Here is a 21,401-nt window from a genome sequence, read left to right on the forward strand (position 1 = left end):
AGCCCGTTAACAGCCCGCTATATATTTGGGCTCAATATCAGCCCGATGAGATTTCGTCCTGTTAACGGCCCATTTAATGGATGGGCCAATTTTTAGGATGCACATCTTTCGGCCTTTTAGCGACCCATTTAAATGTTGGGCTAATTTCCGTCCCGGTGTGTCTTTCAGCCTGTTGACGGCCCATAAATTTGATGGGCCATTTGTAGTCGGACCAGAGTTTCGGCCTTTTAGCGGCCCATTTAAGTGTTGGGCCAATTTCTGGCCCGGTGTCACTTTCAACCTATTGACGGCCCATAAATCAGTTGGGCCAATTGTAGTCGGACCTAAGTTTTGGCCTTTTAGCGACCCATTTAAGTGTTGGGCCAATTCCCGGCCCTGTGTGCCTTTCGGCCTATTAATGGACCATAAATGAGTTGGGCCATTTGTAGTCGGACAGTTTTGGCCTCTTAACGGCCCATGCCCTTGATGGTCCAATACCAGCCGGGTTTCTCTTTCGGCCTGCTAAAGGCCCACAACACAGTTGCGTCGTTTACAATACGACCTGACTTTCGGCCTCTTAGCGGCCCATGCTCTTCATGGTCCAATACAAGCCCGCTGTCTCTTTCGTCCTGCTAAAGGCCTACAGTATAGTTGGGCCATATGTAGCCCAAACTTAGTAATGGCCTGTTAACGGCCCGTGAAATAAATTGGGGCCACCTGTTGCCCGCTTCAATGTCGGCCTGTTAACGACCCGGGAGGTAAGAGGGCCGACCATTAACTTTCGGCCTAGTAACGGCCCATTAACTTAATGGGCCCACTAAAGTTCGTTCATGTCTTTAGGCCAAATTAGATAATTTGAGCCCATTATGACGAGCAAAGGTACGGCATACAGGGAATAACGTTGCACATCCAGAATATATTACAGGAAATTACATCCACTGGGCAATCAAAGATTGATGCCAGTGCAAATAAATGAGCAGAACCTAACCATCTACAATGTCACAATCTGCAACCTCAGCACAGATGACGCCCATAAGCATGTGGGCAAGTTCTTGCTGCTTTGCCACACTGTCTCTGAAAACATTGATCATTTGTTGTGTCACACGACTCTGCACGTCTGATTCATCCACCAGTTCCATCATTGCTTCAACCATTAATTGGTTCACAAACATACATTTATTCCGTTGCATTCGAGACAGAGGATACCGAACAGATTCAGATGGTGATTTTGGCAGGCTGTATTATTGATAGTGGAGAGTGTCTTGACCACTGCATCATAAGATAAATTAGGATGGGAACCAAACACATTAATCATGAGTTATTGCCATATTACCTGGCCTAGATTTACTAAAAAGAAAAAAATGGGGTTGCCTTGCTGTTTTCAGAGTTTGTCTTCTTATCTTGAGCAGCCTGCACAAAATTAACACACTAGCATTGCTATCATTAGCCAAGTCAGATAATAGGAAAGCAACATTGAGACAACGAACGTTTGGGCAACTAGCCTACACCAAATTAACACAATATGGCACAACTATCATCAGCCAGGTAAGGTAATATGAAAGCAACATTGACACGATGAATGAATGGGCAACCAGAGAAGCACTACAATTTAGTAATGTGCGTGATATGAGATAGCACATTCATGCAGCTCAGTATGCAAAACTACCAGGCAGTTTTCCTTACAAAAATCAACATTGGCGCTGTCGGTGTCAAAACCGGCGGATCTCGGGTAGGGGGTCCCGAACTATGCGTCTAGGCCGGATGGTAACATGAGGCAGGGGACATGATGTTTTACCAGGTTCGGGCCCTCTTGATGGAGGTAAAACCCTACGTCCTTCTTGATTAATATTGATGATATGGGTAGTACAAGAGTAGATCTGCCACGAGATTAGAGAGGCTAAACCCTAGAAGCTAGCCTATGGTATGATTGTATGTTGTGATTGTTGTCCTACGGACTAAAACCCTTCGGTTTATATAGACACCGGAGAGGGTTAGGGTTACACAAGGTCGGTTACAAAGGAGGAGATATCCATATCCGTATTGCCTAGCTTGCCTTCCACGCCAAGTAGAGTCCCACCCGGACACGAGACAAAGTCTTCAATCTTGTATCTTCATAGTCTAACAGTCCGGCCAATGGAGATAGTTCGGCTGTCCGGAGACCCCCTAATCCAGGACTCCCTCAGTAGCCCCTGAACCAGGCTTCAATGACGATGAGTCCGGCGCGTATTATTGTCTTCGGCATTGCAAGGCGGGTTCCTTCTCTGAATACATCACAGAAGAATTTGAATACGAGGATAGTGTCCGACCCTGCAAAATAAGTTCCACATTCCACCGTAGAGAGAATAATATTTTTGCAGATCTAATTTGCTGGCTTGTTTTGGCAGCATGACGTTACGTCATGGCCCGTTGATTATTCGAACCGTTTCTTTTAACCAGCCCCGCACATAACGCGAGGCGGTTTCTTGACATGTGTTGTCGAAGCGGAGATCGTGTTCCCCCAATCACGGGATTCTCATTAATGCAGTCATGGGTAACCCAACCGTGTCTAGGATTCCTGGATTATAGGCAAGTCCTAAACGGCTACGGAGAGGACGCTTGATATTCACCCTCTTTATAAAGGGACAAGGTTTTTGCTTTTTCCCTCTCGTGCTCAATCGAACCCTTCCCCCCTCGAGTTCTAACACCCAAAGCCCAGGTTAGGTGCTCCGGATCTTCAATCATGTCCGGATCCAGCCTTTAAGGCCAATGGATGCCCTCCTCTGTTACGGAAGAGGACATTAAGAAGTTGAGGCAGGCCAGATACCTGACTGCCGAGGTTTTGCATTGGCTGCCTGCTCGAGGGCAGATCATCCCTACTCCCGAACCCAACAAGAACGTCGTGTTTGTCTCCCACTTCCTCCGAGGTCTAGGCCTCACTCTGGATCCCTTCGTCAGGGGTTTGATGTTCTATTACGGGCTAGATTTCCACGATCTAGCTCCGGACTCCTTTCTCCACATCTCGACATTTATTGTCATGTGTGAGGCCTTCCTCCGCGTTACCCCTCACTTCGGCCTGTGGCTCAAGACCTTTGAAGTAAAGCCGAAGATGATCGAGGGGCAACATGCAGCGTGCGGAGGTGCGTCAATAGGCAAGATGGCAGAAGCCCCATTGCCGAAAGGTTCCTTTCCAGAGGTGTCCGAATTGTGGCAACGGGAGTGGTTTTACGTCACGGCTCCCAGAAGTGCCAAGTGGGCGGCTGCCCCCGCTTTCCGCTCGGGCCCCCCACCACAACTGATGTCATGGATTAGCAGAGGTCTGAGCTGGGGTCCAGCCAAGGACGTGCCTATACTGCAAAGCCGCATCCGAGATCTCTTCGAGGGAGATTTTAATTTGGTTGTGGTAATACAAGTTATGCTGGTTCGTCGAGTCCAGCCTTGCAAACGCCAGCCCCTTCGCTTGTGGGAGTACAACCCAGAGGGACCGCGTGCCATTCAAAGTTTCCTCGGCCTGACGCACGAGGAGATGTACAAGTCATTCTTCGGACCTCAAGTAGAGTGTCCGAATATTACCGAGGACGTGGGCCTGAGTAGTAACCGCGCCGCCGAACAAGTAAGAAATCCTCTGGCCGAACACACTGTCTTTTATTCGTCACGAAGTTATTTCTGAGAGTTCACTTTTTGACCAGGACTGGCTAACAAAGGCGAAGATGATTCGGTGTTTGGCCCCCCTCCCTGAGGGTTTGGAAAATCCGGTACTGGAAAGATGCTCGAGGTCGCACCTTGCCCGGAGCCCTTGAAGGAAGATACGCGGGGGGGGGGGGGGGGGGGGGGATAATACAGGCGGACGCGGGCCCCCGTCGCTGCCAGTTCCAACCAAGGGAATGAGCGTCTCCATGAAGGAGGATAACTAGATGAGGAAAAGGACTGCTTTCGAGGATTCGGAAGCCGAAGCCTCCAAACGGGAGAAGAAGTCTCCCACAGAGGGTCCTGCCTCGGGGGGTGCTTCTGCCGCACAAAGTCCGCGGGGGGATCAGCCCTCCAACGAGTCGTAAGTGATCCAAAGTACTTTAATAGTAGAGGTATGCTATCTTTCTTCTGAGAAAATAACCACCGCATATATCTTGCAGTTCGGGCCTTAGCCCCTCTCAGCTAAGCTCGTCTTCGGGGGATCTTCTTCCAGAGATGATGGAGAGCGAAACGCCTCCCCCGGACTCCTCCGCTCAAGAAGCGGGCGACCCCGAAGTGTCGTCACGGAGGGCCTCTCCGGATCCGGTGAGGCCATAAGATAATCCCATAGACCCCCGAAGTCCCCAGCGTCCCGATCCCGAACAGGGCAGACAAAAGAGTCCAGCACCGTCTGGTATGCGGTCGGACATTCTGAGGGAGCTGGTGGGGCGAGCGGCCATCTTAGAAGAACATCGTACGCTGATGGGTACGGTGATGGAGAGAATTTCGTCCGCCGAAAGCGGATTACATGAAGCCTTTATGAGTCTACTGACAGGCTTTGAGGTACGTGAGATAATATGTGATAGTACTGCACATGTTAGGTGTGCCCTGTGTAGATAGTAGCCCCTGAGACTCTGGTTGTCGTCGAGAACGGCGGCGAACAGAGGATCATATTCCCAGGCAATAACCAGACTGCCCCTATGTGCAGGTGGTGGAAGCTCCGGTGGCTAGCCGGACTAGTGAGTTGCCAAATTAAAACGACAACTGGATGCGGCAGACGCCGACATCGAGCTTGCTAACAAGAGGCTTGACGAGGCACAGGGTAAGTGTTATTATCTGGTGAACGCCACATAGTAAGAGCAGCATGATGCCAATATCTTTAATATGTTGTGACTGCAGATGGAGCTGCCACCGTGGAAACCTTGCGGGCAGAACTTGCCCGAGCCAAGGAACAAGCAAGGATTAGTAATGCGGCTGCTTTGAAGGCGGCCGAAGAGTTGAAGGCCGAGAATGCCGCACATTGCGAAAGCTAAGAGAAGATGGCCGTAGAATTAAAAGACATCGCCGATCGTTGCTGGGTCCTTAAAAAAGAAAACCGAGTGAAGACAACGGACCTTGAGAAGGCCACGATGGCGGACAAAGACACCCGCTCTGCTATGAGAGCGAAGAAGGAGGAGCTGCGGGAAGCCGGGGATATTGCAGCTGGAAAGCCCTTCATGTTACGGAGGAAGTTCGGAGATCCACGGTATGCCCCTCTGGATCGGCTGTGGAGTTCGGCAGATGCGTATATGGATTTGGCGACGAGCGCTGCCGATGCGGCCAAGTACTTCCAAGGTCAGACAGATCGTGAAGTGGACGAGCTTTTCTGGTCGCAATTCAACGTTCCAGAGCGTCCACTTTCATTGACTGACCAGCTAGCCGAATGGGCCGAACTAAATAGGTTGTTCGGACTCGCCATGAGGTCTGTTGTGGATCAGCTATGGCCGGAAAAGCCAAAGCCGAACAACTATTTCATCTTAGTGCAGCAGTTCCTTGGTGCGGTGCCGCGCATTAATGCGATGAAGAGGTCGGCGTGCATAGAAGGCTCGCGGATGGCCCTTGCCTATGTTAAAGCATACTGGGCGGAGATGGACTCTACCACTATTGCGGCGCAGGGTTCAGCCATAGGCCGAGTGGCTGCCGAGCACTATTTCGAGGAGGTTCTCGAGGGTGCTCGTTTGATAGAGGCCCAGTGCTCGAAGAATATTATGTTTGAGTGATATGTATTCTCATTGTAAACACAATGCCTTTATGAAATTTTATAAGGCCATGTTTATACTTTTTCCTGAAAGTAGTACGATGCCTCCTGTGCGGCCGTTTATGTATACATGTGTATAACCTGAAAGATTACAGCCATCGGCTTCAACCCCCACGCATATAATGCGGAGGTGCTCACGAAAAACATGTGTTCACACTTAACCCAACGTCTTGGTCCTATTAAGGAGGTGATAGCGTAGCGAACGAGGAAACTAGACTATAATGCTTTAACACTTTCACTTAGCCATAGGAGTTTGACAGTGGTGCTACGAGATAGCCCCTGGTGGCTCCGCACTCTCCCGATCACGGGGTGCGTACATGCCTGGCCGGAAAACGGACTTTCATTAATGCGGAGGAATTCTAACATTCCGATAGGTCATCGAGTGGTTGACCAGTCTCACGCTATATCATGACAGTCAGTTTTCGGCTTTCTCTACTGAGGTGCTCGTCCGCATGAACCAGCGCACAATCGCAGTAGTTCTCCTGGTGCTACCTTAGCCAATAAAGCGGAACGTAAGGCACCAAAACACAGGAGCCGGGCAAACCCAACATTTGACCAAAGACAATGATTCGGAGCTGATGCTTATAAGGCCAAACTCGCGACGCCGAACACTCCCTAAGGTACTCGGTCTTTATGGTATAAACCGGGCCTAAATAGTGCCCTTTGTAAGAAGCCCCTTGTGTCCAGGTACGTGCATTATTCTGATGTGGCCCCATGCCAAGATGTCAGCATCCTTCTCAACTGTGCTGAGAATTCGGTGGATGTGTATCAACAAGAGGTAGTAAAAAAGGTTTACGCTGGGTCTTAATCTAAAAAGAATCCTTGGAGCGGGTCCCTGCTGCACGTCTGCGCCTGTGTCTCTGTTGTGCCGTATCCTGGACGGGTGTAGCACGATGATCATCTGTAAAAGAGAGGAACTTATGTGAAAAAGTTGTCGTGCAAAAGGATAGTTTTTAAAGAAACCATGTATAATTCAAGATGAGTAAAAATTGCCACTTCTCTGCGCACGTTGAGCCTCTTTTATTTGTAATAGGGGTGTGACCATTGATCCGGTATGAATTACATATAGCTGCGCCGGACTCGTCTAACCGTGTCCGAGGTCTTGACGACCTGATAAATGCTTTAGTTGGTCAGGCCGTTTTTACTGTGCATCTGCCAAGGAAGCCGCACTCTCTTCGGCGCGCGAAGTTCGCTTAATACTTCCGTTCACTGTAATGATGCCATGTGGGCCGAGCATCTTGAGTGTGAGGGAAGCGTAGTACGGTATTGCATTAAAGCGAACGAAAGCTTCGCGTACGAGTAGTGCTTGATAGCCACTTTGGAACAGAGCGATGTGGAAGGTTAAATGTTCGCTACGGAAGTTGTCGGGGAAGCCGAATATAACCTTTAGTAGGAGGGAGCCCATGCAATGAGCCCCTGGGCCTGGCGTTACTCCTTTAAAGGTAGTATTGCTTTGGCAAATTTTTGTTGGGTCTATCCCCATTTCGCGGATTGTATTCTGGTATATCAGGTTTAGACTGCTGCCACCGTCCATCAGGACTCGTGTGAAGTGGTATCCGTCAATTATTGGGTCTAATACCAGGGCAGCCCATCCTGCACGCCGGATACTTGCTGAGTAATCACGATGGTCGAAAGTGATCGGTTGATAGGCCCTTGCTGAGTAATCACCAGGGCAGCCCATCCTGCACGCCGGATACTTGTTGAGACGACCAGTGGCAGGACTCTGCGGTGATAGGCCCTTGGGCATATTTTTCTGGGAGTGTCGTTTTGTTTCTTCCCTTGATCATGTGTAACACGTTTAATATTTTGACTTCTGGTGGAAATTTCTTTTCTTCCCCAGTGTCTTGCTTGAGAGGCTCATCCTCGTCTTCGCTTGGTGTATCCTCCCCCTTGTGTACGGCGTTGAGCTTGCCGGACTGCTTGAAGACCCAACATTCTCTGTGGGTGTGATTAGCGGGTTTACCAGGAGTGCTATGGATCTGACATATTTGGTCCAGAATTTTGTTTAGGCTGGACAGTTCGTCTGTGGCACCTTTAGAGGGCGGATTTTGCTGACCTGGCCGAGAGCTTTTGAATCCGGCGTTTACTGCCGTGCTCTTCGTGCTGTCTTCTTTATTCCGGCGTTTGTTATTGCTGCTGCGCCGTGATTTCCCGTTTCCATCTCTAACTTCAGATGTACTGGGGTCGCTGGTGCTGCATCTGGCTAGCCAGCTATCCTCACCCATGCAAAAGCGGGTCATGAGGCTTGTTAATGCTGCCATTGTTCTCGGCTTTTCTTGGCCGAGGTGTTTGGCAAGCCATTCGTCACGGACGCTATGCTTAAAAGCTGCCAAGGCTTCGACGTCCGGACAGTCGACAATTTGGTTCTTTTTAGTAAGAAACCTGTTCCAAAGTTTTCGGGCTGACTCTCCGGGCTGTTGAGTTATATGACACAAATCGTCCACGTCCGGAGGTCGGACATAAGTCCCTTGAAATTTTGCCTGAAAAGCGTCTTCGATCTCTTCCCAGCTTCCAATGGAGTTTTCGGGGAGGCTTTTAAGCCAGTGACGAGTAGGCCCTTTGAGCTTGAGGGGTAAGTACTTGATGGCGTGGAGATCATCTCCTCGAGCCATATGGATATGGAGGATATAGTCCTCAATCCAGACCCCAGGGTCTGTTGTTCCGTCGTATGCCTCTATGTTTACGGGTTTGAATCCCTCTGGGAATTCATGGTACAACACCTCGTTGGTGAAACATAGGGGGTGTGCGGCACCCCTGTATCTGGGTGTACCGCGTTGTTCGGATGTTTGTTGTGTTACATCGTATGCTAGGGCGCGCTTGCGTGGTCCATAGATGGATCTAGTTGCGCCGTCCTTTTGGTACGAGCCCTCGCGTGGATCGCGTGTTGGCTTGTGGGTGGCATTGTTTGCCGCTCTATGTTGGCCGTGAGGTCGTCTATCCGGCCAGGTGGTCGTTTTTATTTTTGGATGTGGGGGGTCTGAGGCCTCCTCATCGAATTTAGGTAGCAACTTCCGCTTTGGGTAGCTCTTGGTGGGGCGATTGTCGCCGTACTTCGCTGTTGTGTTGAGTAATTTGCTCCATCTGATTTGGAGTGTGTCCTGTGCAGCCTTGAGCCTTTGCTTCTGCGTTTTCAGACTCCTCGCGGTGGCAACAAGCCTTTGATGGGCATTCTGCTGCTCTAGGTGCCTGTCCAGCATTATGTCGTCCGGACTATTATCTTTGATAGAATTGGTTTGTTTGGTTTGATTCTCCATATTGCCGTGGTCCGGCAGTGTTTCGCCCTGCTCCAACGCTAGGTCTATATGATCGTTATTTCTGCCGAGGCGGGATTTGAGGCGGCGCTTGTGCCGCCGCTTTGACTGCTTCTCGAGGGAACGAGCCTTCGGTGCGTCCTTCCGTTCCTCGTTGTCTTCTTCTTTTGGTGTGTCTACCATGTATACGTCTAATGATGAGGTGGTCATCCAATGCTCTGTGGGCGGTGGTTCCCCTTCGCCTCCCGCATCGTCGTTCATACCGTCGATGTCTTCAGAGTCGAAGTCGAGCATGTCGGTTGAGTCGTCGACAGTGGCTATTAAGTGGGTGGTCGGTGGGCATCGAATTTCTTCGTCGTCCGCATCCCAATCCTGTTGGCCATAATACGGCCAGGGCTCTCCTGACAAAGAGAGAGACCTTAGTGAATTCAGAATGTCGCCAAAGGACGAGTGCTGAAAGATATCTGCGGCGGTGAATTCCATGATCGGCGCCCAATCAGATTCGATTGGCAGGGGTACAGATGGTTTGGAGTCTGGAAAAGAGTGTGTCACCTTGGAGTCACGGGCCACACAGAGGGTTAGGCTGGTGTTCGGCTCGATCGCCGTTGAGACTGCAGCCCCTGAGGCGGTGTCTAACCACCCATCCTTGACTGGCGCAGTTGGCTCCGAGCTAAGGGTCGGAGCTGATGCGGGCGCAGCCTCTGGGGTACTGTTCGGCGGCAGAGCTAAGTCATACCCATCGCGATAGTGTGGCGCGCCCGGCTGTGGCTCGAATCCATCGAAGATCAAGTCTCCGCGGATGTCGGCCGTGTAGTTCAAACTTCCAAATCTGACCTGATGCCAGGGGCGTAGCTTTCAATCCGCTCCAGATGGCCAAGCGAATTAGCCTGCAGTGCAAAGCCGCCGAATACAAAGATCTGTCCGGGGAGAAAAGTCTCACCCTGGACCGCATCGCTATCGATGATAGTAGGATCCATCAAGCCTAATGGCGACGACACAGAGGAACTCTCAATGAAAGCACCAATGTCGGTGTCAAAACCGGCGGATCTCGGGTAGGGGGTCCCGAACTGTGCGTCTAGGCCGGATGGTAACAGGAGGCAGGGGACACGATGTTTTACCCAGGTTCGGGCCCTCTTGATGGAGGCAAAACCCTACGTCCTGCTTGATTAATATTGATGATATGGGTAGTACAAGAGTAGATCTACCACGAGATCAGAGAGGCTAAACCCTAGAAGCTAGCCTATGGTATGATTGTATGTTGTGATTGTTGTCCTACGGACTAAAACCCTTCGGTTTATATAGACACTGGAGAGGGTTAGGGTTACACAAGGTTGGTTACAAAGGAGGAGATATCCATATCCGTATTGCCTAGCTTGCCTTCCACGCCAAGTAGAGTCCCACCCGAACACGAGACGAAGTCTTCAATCTTGTATCTTCATAGTCTAACAGTCCGGCCAATGGAGATAGTTCGGCTGTTCGGAGACCCCCTAATCCAGGACTCCCTCAGGCGCCTTTAACATTTTGCTACAACTAATTTTAGATCAATAAAGGTTAGATTCACGATGATTAAAAAAATACATGCTGATGTAAAAATATAGTGATATACAACAGGTACTTACATCAGCACTGGAGCACAGAGAATTCCTGCAAGATATTTTCCTCGAATATGATCCCAATGGAGGAAGTCTTGTATCGTTTAACCTTATTTTCTAAAAGAGAGACGGGTAAGAAACATTTAGAAAATATGATCAGAATGCTATAAAATTTCATGATGCGAGGATACACACATGCTTCTTAGAATGGAGTTGACATTCTTTTGCTGGACTGGAGTGGACTAGTTCTTTGGCCCCTGGAATCTGCTTATTATCAGTGGGAGTTGGGTTTCTCTGTGCTGGGGCAGTATTTATGAAAAATGGAGTTGGTTTATTATCACCTGGCGTTTGGATATTTTGCAAAGACCTGGTTTGTAACCCTTCAGATTCTAACATAGCCGTCTTCCCCTTGCATGCCTTATATAGAAGAATGGTGATTCAGTTATAAAACATGCTACAGTAGAGATGGAATAGGTACTGAAGAATAGAAAGGCATGACATATTGACATGTATTCACTCCATCCGGAAAATAAATGGATGGGTCTAGGTGTATTTCAGTTCTAGATACATCCAGTTTTATCCATTTCTGCGACATTTAATCCGGACGGAGGGAGTATGATGTAAGAGCTAGGGATACGACAGGACAACACAGTAAAAAAACACTGAAAAACACACTGCAGAACCAAAGTATTCAAACCCACTGATATGAGATAGTACACTCATGCAGCTCAAGATGCAAAACTACCAGGCAGTTTTCCTTGCAAAAATCAACATTGTGGCCTTTAATCATACATTTTGCTACAACTAAATTTAGATCATATAAAGGTTGGATTTACGCCTATTAACAAAATACATGCTGATGTAAAAATATAGTGATATACAACAGGTACTTACATCTACATTGGAGCACAGAGAATTCCTGCAAGAATCTTTCCACATAAACGGTACCATTGCAGAAAATCTTCTATTTGTTAAGCTTATTTTCTAAAAGAGAGATGGGTAAGAAACATGTAGAAAATATGATCAGCATGCTATAAAATTTTGTGATGCAAGGATACGCACACGCTTCTTAGAATTGAGTTGATATATTTTTGCTGGACTGGAGCGGACTAGTTCTTTGGCCACTGGAATCTGCTTATTATCAGTAGGAGTTGGGTTTCTCTGTGCTGGAGCAGTATCTATAAAAACTGGAGTTGGTTTATTATATCCTGGCGTTTGGATCTTTTGCAAAGGCCTTGTTTGTAACCCTTCAGATTCTAACATAGTCGTCTTCCCATTGCATGCCTTGTATAGAAGAATGGTGCTTTAATTATAAAACATGTGGCAGTAGAGAGATGGAATAGGTACTGAAGAATAGAAAGGCATGACATATTGACATGTATTCCCTCCATCCAGAAAAAAATGGATGGGTCTAGGCGTATTTCAGTTCTAGATACATCCTTTTTCAGTCCATTTTGGCAACATGTAATCCGGACGGAGGGAGTATGGTGTAAGAGCTAGGGATACGACAGGACAACACAGCAAAAAAAAAACACTAGTTGAATGTAAAACTGTATGCTAGCGGAATACGTACAGAAATAACTAAGGCAACATACACGTGTATGATTGGGAAAATAAGATGGCATTGCAACAAAGCACTAGAACAGCACTTCAATGTAAAAAAACATGGTATGGTAGACAGATGAAGTACATACTGATGAATAACAATGCATAAGATATTCAGAAGCATGATGTCCAAATTAAGTAGATGGCATTGCGATAGAGTAGAATGACAATACTTGAATTTGAAAACATGTTATCATGAATGACAGTCACCATGATCGTATTTGAATGTGTGTACAATACCGGTGTGCTCAACCTCTGGGCAGTCTGCTGAGATTTTTGGAAGTGGAACCCGGTCACGAGTGTACACATTCACAAGTTCCCACTCGCAGTTGGACCCAATGTAAACAACCCAATCTCCATTTGCGCCCGCCCAAGCCTTGCCCTCAAGCGATGGCATCTTAACATCATACGTATCATTATCAAGTGGCATCAACTGGCACAGGGCGAGGCCTCCGTCGTGCCGGCGCCAGTCATCAGGGTCATGACGAAGAAGATAGGGGAGATCAAACCGCTCCTTGAATCTTGGGTTCTTTGTAATGATGTTATTAGTTGAGTCGAGAATGGGCTTGAACGAACCTGCCATGCTAGCCATGGTGATGACATCGCACCGATCAATGAGTTCCTCCACCACATCATCTTTTAGATCGGGGCAAGTATAACGGGGTCGTTTCCGGCCTGTTCCCTCCATGGAGAAGACGATCGAACAATGGCAGAAGAAAGGGTGAAGGGCTGAAGGAAAATGGAGGAGGGAGAGGAAGAGCGTGCGATAGTAGTTCCAAATCGAGAGGGAAAGGCGAAGAGTCGGTGGACGGTTGCGAGTTTGCCATGGTTCACGAAGAGGTGCCCCGGCCTACACACCCGTTTGGAAATACTCCTACTACTCGCCGTCATCTCACTGATATGTTGGAACGGGACCACATGTCAACGAACCATGGTGTGTAATTTCTCATGCAAAATGCGATCTGGCCGCGTTGGCCCGAGGTGCCGCATTAGTTATCGACCTTTATTTTTTTAATGGCGTGCCGATCAGTTTTGAAGCATGACTAACTGGTACTGTACGCAGAGAAAATATAAACTACTCTACCGCTACTCCACCTCCAGTACTAGTAGTATAAAAAAGATATATAGGCTGGAGCTTGAGCGCTTTCTTGCTAAGGGCTGCCCACTTGCTTCTCACACTACCACCCTCTCTCTAGATCTAAAAAAGACGCCCCCTCTCTCCCTCCTCACTGGTGGTCACAGATCCACCGGGGAAGAAAAGGACGTGCAGCGTTGACGCACTCGTCATCGGCGAGCGAGGTCACGCACTGACGACAAGGCCGTCTTCTCAGACCTAGCGCCCGCGCGGGATGGCCTCCGTCCCCAAGCTTGTTGCCATAGTGTGTGCGGAGGACGACGACCACGAGCGAAGCCACCTCCCGCCGACCCTCAGGTATGCTACCTCTTTTCGAACCATAACCTTGTTCTATTGCCCCATCTGCCACGTCGTTGCATGTGGATCTTTTTCCACTCCACCATCTTCCCAATTTGCTATCCTCTGCTCTGCTGGCCATGCAGACGAAAACCATAATTTGCACTATTAAAGGAAACCCTACTTCATGCAGGCTAATCCATGTCTGGGTTGAATAAGGAAAGGAAGGGAGACTGTACTGTCCAAGAGAGTAGGCATCGAACCCGCATCTAGGTTGAAAAGGGGAAATCAGTAGCTAAGGAACGAGTATCGTGTCTCTTTGTTGAAGAAGGGTAGAAAGGCATGACAACGCAATAGAGAATGGCCAGGTCGATCGGTTTGTTGTCCTCGCATAGGAAAAAGGTGGCTAAAGAGAACAAAAATGGGACGTAATCCACATATGCTGCCTGGATATTTGTTGCTCTGCGCAACCATACCTCCCTCACCATTCTGCGTCCGTGGAGGTACATCGTAATGGTGCACCCACTGTCCGAATGGGCCTCCCATGCTCTTATTGCCACTTTTTTTGCTGTTAGTATAACGCCAACAGTCAAGTCAAGCAATGCTACTACTAAAGTGATGCCACATTTAACAAATGCCGCTCTCAGTCTAATGCCACCCATAAATTTAAGCAATGCCATTTAATGTCACTGGATTATTGCAGGGTTAGCTGTTGATTGTGGATGTAATAAAGATTTTTCAGCTAAGGCATTCTAATGCTGTTGCACAGCCAGTATACCAATGATGAAACTTGTTACTACATTCAGATTTTTGCACTGTTAATGCTTATAGATTACATACCTCACTTTCATGAGATAAGTTAATTTTTTGTATAGTGTCACCAAAATGCCAAGGCGCTAATGTCATTTTATTTTGGTTAAACTACACAGACAATTGTGATGACAAGAGGAAAGGTCAAGAGTGGGCACCTCCTCCGGCTGTTCTCTTGAGGAGGTATGTATGTTTGTCTCTAATGCTGTGTCGACTACATACATGACATCATGATGTAATGTTAAGTCATTTCCTTTTGTACAGTGTCACTGAATTGTCAAGGCGGTGATGGCATTTTATTTTAGTAGAACTGCACAAAATTTGCTTAAAAGAAGAGGAAAGGTCAGGAATGGCTCACTTTTCCAGAATAAACTATGTATGCCTTCCTGACATCAACCACTGTTGCTTTATTTATTCCTTCAAACAAGTGGTTAGAAATAGTCTTGCTACCTTTTCCCACTAAGAAATTGGAATGCTTATATTTGTGAGTCTATGCTTCAACTAGTGCCACTTATAGAGTAATCACACTTTCAATCACTACAAAAAAAGACACATCCGTGACATTTTGGGCCGAACGAATTTTTTTCTGTCATACATATGACACTTCTATGACGATAATTGTGAGAAAACCCGGTATCATCATAGATGTGGTGGGCTCCTACTTCTATGACAAAAAATCATGACAGAAAATGGGCTTTTCGTCCTGGGCGGGCCGGAGACGCAGCTGCATGACATTCTTTGGGCCGTCCATGACGGAAAAAACCGTGGTAGAAGCGAGGGCGAGGAAAATTTCGAGGAGTTCCCGGTTACGGTGGGAGGTCGGGGGCCGAGCGATGCGCGTTTCTCTTGTACACGTATGCGCGTGTGTGTGAGGCATTGGCTCTAACTAAACCCGAGCGAGGCGTTGGGCTCTAACTGAACCCGAGCGATTGCACTGCAGGCTACGCGTTACTGAACCCGAGCGATCGATCGATGGCTGTTAACTGAACCCGATCGAGCGATTCCTTCGCTACTGCTGCTAACTGAAGCCGATCGATGGGATGAACAGTGAGCGTTGCAGGGGGGGTTGGATGAACAGTGAGCGGTGGCGTTGCCTCTAGATGAACAGGACCCCGTGGTGTGGTGGAGGGCTGGATAAACAGTAGACGGTGGAGGGGTGCCTGTGGAGGGGTGGATGAACAGGACCCCATGGTGTGGAGGGCTGGATGAACAGTAGACGGTGGAGGGGTGGTTGAATAGGACCCCGTGGTATGGAGGGTTGGGTGAACCGTAGACGGTGGAGGGGTGCCCGTGGAGGGGTGGTTAAACAGGGACCCCCGTGGTGTGGAGGGCTGGATGAACAGTAGATGGTGGCGGGGTGGTTGAACAGTAGCCGGTGGAGTAGCGCACGGTGGAGGCTGGATGAACAGGAGCCCATGGAGGCTGGATGAACAGGAGCCCATGGAGGCTAGATGAACAGGAGCCTGTGGAGGCTGGAGGAGGTCGACGGTGGAGATGAACAGTATCCCGTGGAGTCCCGTTTTGCGGTACGCCACACCCCTCCCGATGAACAGGACCCCCGTTTCGACCGTAGCGCTCCAACACAAGTCCGTTTCCTCAGTTTTGCGGTACGCCACACCCCTTCCGATCAACAGGACCCCCGTTTCGACCGTAGGAGGTCTGTTTCCTCCATTTTGCGGTACGCCAGACCCCTCCCGATGAACAGGATCCCGTTTTGAACGTGGCCAGTCGAACACAAGGCCGTTTCCTCCGTTCTGCGGTACGCCAGGCCTCGTTTCCATCTCCTGTTCCGTCCAAGCCCTCCCGATGAACACGACGCATTCTGTTGCCTCCCGATGAACACGACGCATTCCGTTGCCTCCCCATGAACACGACACATTCCGTTGCCTCCCCATGAACACGACGACGACGATGTTTCTCCGTTCCGACCCAGCCATGTACACGAGCCCTGGCCGTACGTATGCGCTAGTAGTCGTTCGAGACCCCGCCCGTATGTACACATATGTGGCCGTATTTTCTTTCTTGCACCCTGGCTGCTGTATGTACGTGTAAATGCTACATGTGCGCCTCTAGTACGACACGTGCACGCCTCTACATCGACCAATATGTATGTACACTTTCGCGACCAGAATGACAACGCTACGTATGCTTCGACCAGGTGGGTCCCGACTGTCAGGCAATTCCTTGCCTGCGAAGATGTAGCTGGTCGGTCCCAGCAGTCAGGGGGTGAATCATTTTTTTTGCCCGGACGCACTTCCTTGCGTGCGAAGATGTAGCTGGTGGGTCCCAGTAGTCAGGGGGAACATTTTTTTCATGAAATACAGTGGCCCGTCTGGTGGGTCCCAGCTGTCAGGTGGAGGAATCATTATTTTCCGCGTAATAAGGAGGCACTTCCTTGCTGCGGCCGTGGACCCAGCTGTCAGCCTCTCCACGTACAGTCCACGTCCGATGGAAGTCGTTCCTTGACCACGTTGACCACGCCGCGCTGAGAGCACCAGGGCGATGGACGAGGGCGAGGCCTAGGAAGGGGACGACACGGAGGCAGGGAAGACTCGGCAGTTGTTTCCCACGCGGAGGGGAGTATGACTGTACAAGAGTTTACTGGTTCGTCTGCCATCGCCGGAGAATAACAACAGGTGTGGGTGAGTAGAGGGATGGCTAGGCCAGCGATGGGAGTACCGTCGGGCGGTGAGGCCTACGCGGCAGCATAGCCGGCCGGGAGGAGGAGGGAGCAGGCAGTCCCGCCGGCGCTTGTTTGAGCGGCTGGAGCCGGAAGAGCAGAGATTGAAGAAGCACGATGGCCGTTGGATGGACATCCAATAGTCAGTGCTTGTGCGTCACCCTTTTTTTAGGAAAGCCTCAAATCTGTGGAAAACAGCATACAACCCATCTGCCATTATTTCTAATAATTTACAACCCATTTGCTAATGCTTAAGGTTTTTTTGGAGCCCATATTCTTTTTGTTAGCATTACAGCCCATATTGTGGCAACGGTTAAAAAATTATATGAATTTTTGCATATTTCGGTGCGGTCCGGACTGTTTTTAATCCCGAAATTTCGACTCACATTCAAACTGATTTTAAAAATAAATGTATATCAATATAAAATCCAACAAATTCTCCATGCATAAAAATTAATTTAATTTAAAATCTTGAAATGAAAAAAAGATATTTGGAACTAATTGCCGGTTTGATGTGTTTTAAAAATGTACAAGCCATTTCTTATTACTGATGGGCCATTTTCTCGGCCAGCCGAATGAAAGCTCTCCTCATCTTGAAAGATTTGTGGCCCAATAGGCCTGACAAAGCGACTTACTTGGCAAATCACAAAAAAACTAGGCTATGGCCATGGACCCAGCTGTCAGCCTCTCCATGTACAGTACTCTTCCGATGGAAGTCGTTCCTTGACCACGTTGACCACGCCGCACGGAGAGCACCACGGCGGTGGACGACGGCGAGGCCTAGGAAGGGGACGACGCGTCAGTGGAAGCCCAGGCGGAGAGGACTACGAGGGTTCATTGGTTCGGCTGTGGTGTGAGGCTGACGTCGCCGTAGGGCCTGGCCAGCGGTGGGAATAGTAGGGGCGGTGAGGCCTCTGCGGCAGCACAGCCGGCCACGGGAGGCAGGAGCATGCGGCACAACCGGCGCTGCTTTGGGCGGCTGGAGCAAGAAGACCAGAGGTTGAAGAAGCACTACGGCCGTTGGATGGACATCGTACGGTCATTGGAGCTACAATCGTTCATATTGACTAAGTTGACAAAGCCCTTCATCCCCGTCAACTTAGTAGGCCCACAAGTCAGCCTCCCAGCAAGGTGGGTCCCAGCTAGCTGGGGTAGTATTCATTTTTTTGCGTAATAAGGAGGCACTTCCGGTGGGTCCGAGCTGACAGCGGGGGGAATGTTTTTTTCGCGAAATACGGTAGCCCGTCTGGTGGGTCCTAGTAGTCAGGGGGAAACGATTTTTTTCGCAAAATACTGGTGGCCCGTCCGGTGGGTCCCCGCTGTCAGGTGGAGGAATAATTATTTTCCGCGTAATAAGGAGGCACTTCCTTGCGGCTACTGTGGACCCAGCTGTCAGCGTCTCCATGTACAGTACTCTTCCGATCGAAGTTGGTCATTGACCACGTTGACCACGCCGCGCCGAGAGCACCAGGGCGGTGGACGATGGCGAGGACTAGGAAGGGGACGACTCGGAGCCAGGGAAGACGCATCAGTGGATGCCCACGCGAAGAGGAGCATGAGGGTTCACTGGTTCGGCTGCGGTGTGAGGCTGCTCTCGTCGGAGAATAACAAGGGGTGTGGGTGAGTAGAGGGATGGCCTGGCCAACGGTGGGAGTAGTAGGGGGCGGTGAGGCCTCCTCGGCATCACAGCCGGCCACGGGATGTAGGAGCATGCGGCACGACGGGTGCTGGTTTGGGCGGCTGGAGCAAGAAGACCAGAGGTTGAAGAAGCACTACGGCCGTTGGATGAACATCGTACGGTAACAGGAGCTAGAATCGTTCATATTGACTAAGTTGACAAAGCCCTCCGTCCCCGTCAACTTGGTAGGCCCACAAGTCAGCCTCCCACTATGCTGGGTTCCAGCTGGCAGGGGGATTTTTTGTGCGTAATAAGGAGGCACTTCCTTGCGTACGAAGATAGCTGGTGGGTCCGACATGTCAGCGGGGGGCACTTTATTTCATGAAATACAGAGGCCCTTCCGGTGAGTCCCAGATGTCAGGTGGAGGAATCATTATTTTGCGCGTAATAAGGAGGCATTTCCTTGTGTGCGGCCGTGGACCCAGCTGTCAGCCTCTCCACGCATAGTCTACTTCCGATGGTGTCGTTCGTTGACCACGTTGACCACGCCGTGCTGAGCGCATCCAAGGTGGTGGACGACGGAGAGGCCCCGGACAGCAACGAGCCGGAGATGGGAAGACGCGGGAGTAGAGTCGCAGACAGAGAGGTGTACAAGGGTTAACTGGTTCTAGTGCGGTGTGGTTCGGCAGTCGGTGGACAAGAACAGGAGGTGTGGAGGGGTGGAGGGATGGCCTGGCCAACGGTGGAGTAGCGCTTCATAGCGAAGCGTGCTAAGCAGAGCTGCTAGCAGCAGGAGGCGGGAGGTGGTCCCGGCGGCGCTGGAGGAAGAAGACGAGAGATTGAAGATGGATGCCGGTCGTTGGATGTAAATCCAACGGCTAACATGTCAGAATCATTTGTTGACTAAATTGACAACGACTTGCATTGGCTTCGACCTATTGGCCCACATTTCAGCCTCCAAAAATGTGGCACGTATTCAACCCATTTTTTCAGAATTTACAGTCTTTTTTTGCGCAGTAGAATTTACAGTCAATTTGATCTTTTTTTTGAATTACAGCCATTAGCTGGGCTGGGTGAACAAATAATGTAGCGTCCATGCGGCCTGTTTAGTTTATTTCCTAGAGAATTACAGGCAATTTGCACTTTCTCGAAATACACGATTTTGTTTGGCCGATTCTAATTATAATGTTGGGTTGGGCCAGCAATGTTATCAAAAAAATAAAAAGGGGCTGAGCATTTTGTTATAAATATTTTTAAATAATAAGTGATATTATTACATTCTTCCTTAAATCTTACCAAGCTTTTGTAGACAATCACTAGGATTTTCGTGCCAAAATAATCCAGGATTTTATTTGTTAAGAAATTATTTTTATAAGTTAATAAGATGTGGGATATTGTTTTCTTACATATGTAAGTATCTGTTAAATATATGATGACAATAAAAATAATATATAATAACATATAAAATAATTTTTTTAGAAAAACAAGGAGCGTCTCCCCGGTTCCATTGCTGAGAACGAAACCACAACATATTCTGATACAGCAGCTCAAAGAGCAGTTCGAAAGCAAAGGTAGAAAAGCTACAAACTAGGGGGGGTGGATGAACAAGTTCTCCGAATAACACAAATCACCCGAGCGGTGCCAAAGGCAGAGCAGATAGAGCACTCAAATGACACAAGGAGGGTCCAGCGAAGCCTTCATGGTCTTCAGCCGAGGGGCCGTGTCAGCCCGCGGCGACCAGTAAGCAAGCGGAGACACCGGGCTGGAAGGCATAGCATGGTGGATGTCCCTCTTTTTCGGCGCCAGGTGCCCATCATCTTCATCAGAGATCTTGAGACGAGCCCACGGGTCCAGCCCCAGAGCGGTTCAAGCCTTGTTCAGCCACAAGTGATCGCCAACGTTTCTGGAGGGATCTTGTTAGGGTTTCCACGAAGCTCGTCAACTTGTCCTTGTCTGATCCATAGGAGAGAATCGCCCAGTTCCTCACCATGTTCCTGATCAACCTCAATACCTGCGGAATGGAAATCCAGGAGGTGTTACTGAAAATCATAGCATTTCTATATTTCCAGAGGCACCAAAGGACAACTGAGCTAACAGTGTTTAAAACCGAGCACTTTTTGGTAGCAATCCAGAATCTGGCGACAGATTTGAAGGATGAGCCAATCTGACTAGAGAAATATTCCTCTATGTGGGCCTAGAGATGTTTAGCAACTATACATTCAAAAAATAGGTGAGAACAAGACTCTTGTTCCAAGCAATAAACACAATCAAGGGGTTTGATGATGTGTCTCTTCCTAAGGTTATCCCTAGTCATCAATTTGTTTTTGGAGAGAAGCCAGAGAAATACATGAATTTTAGGGGGAACTCTCAATTTCCAGACAGCAAGGATAAACACATGTTGAACCCCTCTAAAGTTGATAACATGATAGAGGGAGCTGGAGGAATACTTCCCCTTATTGTCCAGCTGCCAAATCAGGGCATCCGGCTCGGCAGTAAAGGTAATGCTTTTGGCAATTTCCTCCAACTGGAACCATTGTTCCATGAGACTATCACTAAAGTTCCTTCTAAAAGAGAGTTTTAGGCATTGATCGTCCCAAACTTCATTGACACTTTTGTTAAGCTCATTGCGGACAGATTAAATAGGCCAAAATTGGACTGCTAGGGGGGATGTGCCAAACCAAGTATCTTCCCAGAACCTGGTTCTGCTCCCATCCCCTATGTTCCATCTGTTGC

Source organism: Triticum urartu, chromosome 3 (assembly GCF_003073215.2).
Source record: "Triticum urartu cultivar G1812 chromosome 3, Tu2.1, whole genome shotgun sequence".
NCBI classification, from domain to species: Eukaryota; Viridiplantae; Streptophyta; class Magnoliopsida; order Poales; family Poaceae; genus Triticum; species Triticum urartu.